The 2240-nt window shown below is 38.6% G+C and overlaps 1 protein-coding gene across 1 annotated transcript in view; it reads left to right on the forward strand.

Annotated features, from left to right (window-relative positions):
- LOC101848270 overlaps nt 1-2240 on the forward strand; it is a 24676-nt gene that overhangs the window by 7590 nt on the left and 14846 nt on the right. The gene's annotated exons all lie outside the window — the stretch shown is intronic.

The following is a 2240-nucleotide window of genomic DNA, read 5'->3' on the forward strand; positions in this document are numbered from 1 at the left end:
TCTCTCTCTCCCTTCCTTTTTATCCCTCCCCCTCTCCCTTCCCCCTCTCTAGCTCTCTCTTGCTCTCTCTCTGCCTGTCTCTCTTTCTCTTTCTTTTCATTTTCTTGACCACTCCCGCCAATCTTTCTTTCTGTTGCGAGTGTCGAGGAGCACACATTTTGAGAAGGCTGGGACAACATCTCAAACGCACAAAAACATGAGTCTTTCATCCAACCCGGTTACGTACACGCCTCCGCCTGTGTTGGCCGCCATCAAAAATCCAATTCAATACGTCCATTTTGGCACGTTTACCATCTATCGGAACAAGCTGAGGTTCAAAAAAAAAAAAAGAAAGAAAAGAAGAAGAAACAACTTACTAGTCTCCCACTTTTGCCCCATTGAAGAACGAGTGGTTTACTCTGTGAAACTACATCAGAAATCGACGGCGGATTGAAAGGTTTGGCGATGTTTGAATCGACATTTGGATGTGAAGAGAAAGAAATCTTCTGTTTACATACGAAAACGGCTCTTTAATGATGTTGAGTTTCCGAACCAAGGGAAGTAAGTAAGTTTTGTACAAAAACGGGAGGTAATCTTTGACTGCCAGAATTGAATCAACAGCGATGTAATTCCGTCTGTGGCACTTGAGGAAGGGGAGAAGGAAACAGAAAGTAGTAGACAGACAGACCTAGTATACATCGATAAATGGTGTGGAAGACTGTTGGGAGAATAGGACGGGGATAATATTAAAATTTGAATGAAAGAGTGGATATTTGAGGGACGAGTGAGTAAGCAATGCAGGGAAAGAATAAAGGAGAGTAAGACGACATACGTCATGGACGTATGGAAATGGAAGACAAATACCAGAGAATTACAAAATGTGTGTAGTGGAACGTTGAGGGACGAATGAGAGCAATATCCTATGAAGACGGAAGACTGAATAGGAGTACAATGTTGAAGAATGAAGGCTAAAAAACAAAAAAATTCACACATACTGTAACATTCTAAAAGAGAAGGGGAAGAATACAAGTAGAGAATCTCACAGAAGAAAGAATATTGGTTGAAAAGGAATATTAACAAGTTGTGGAACGATGTGGTGGGAGATTAATGTACGAAGCAAAAAAGAATGCGTTTAATGGGCGATTGATGAACATGAAAGAGAGGGAGACACGAGCATTGTACATCTGACATTTAGAGCAAGGGAACGATTTCAAACAGGAGGTCGAGGCTAAGAGTTGAAGTAGCAGTAGCTGAAGCACAACCTGAGAGAAAAATCACTAATATTATTGATAGCCGTATTTCTTTTTTTTTTTAATTCTTTTCAAAGGGGAAAACAATTTTAAAAATAAATGTTTCTTAGTTTGGACAAACTGGTTTGCGATTTATTCGCAGGCTTCACAGATAAACAGAACATTTCTTACCATAACTTAATGAGAATTTCCTAACTGTCCCTCGTAACCATTTCGCCCCTGATTTCTGCTAATTTAAAGACCACTATCTATTTTAAGTCTTTAAGGTCAAGGAAAAAAAGCCATTTGCAACGTTAGGTAAGCTCCAAATTCGCAACTTCATTGTAAAATTACAGCAGCTGCTCACTTTGTTGGTTGTAAACATATCAAGCCTCTTGAACACTGTCCCTATGTCTGTCCCTCCCTATCTTCCCATCTATCTATCTATCTATCTATCTATCTATCTATCTATTTATCTATCCATCTATCTATCTATCTATCTATCTATCCATCTGTCTATCTATCTATCTATCTATCTATCTATCTATCTATCTATCCATCTGTCTATCTATCTATCCATCTATCTATCTATCTATCCATCTATCTATCTATCTATCCATCTGTCTATCTATCTATCCATCTATCTATCTATCTATCTATCTATCCATCTGTCTATCTATCTATCTATCTATCTATCTATCTATCTATCTATCCATCTGTCTATCTATCTATCCATCTGTCTATCTATCTATCCATCTATCTATCTATCTATCCATCTATCTATCTATCTATCCATCTGTCTATCTATCTATCCATCTATCTAAATTTCTCAACTAAAGCAAGAAAATAGGCACGTACGGAGACACACACACACACATGCACACACATACACAAGCACACACACACACACACACACACACACACACAAGCACACACACACACATACACACACACACATGCACACACATACACACATACACAAGCACACACACACACTTACACAAACACACACACACACACACACACACACAA

The sequence above is a fragment of the Aplysia californica genome, unplaced genomic scaffold (assembly GCF_000002075.1).
Source record: "Aplysia californica isolate F4 #8 unplaced genomic scaffold, AplCal3.0 scaffold00043, whole genome shotgun sequence".
Lineage (NCBI taxonomy): Eukaryota > Metazoa > Mollusca > Gastropoda > Aplysiida > Aplysiidae > Aplysia > Aplysia californica.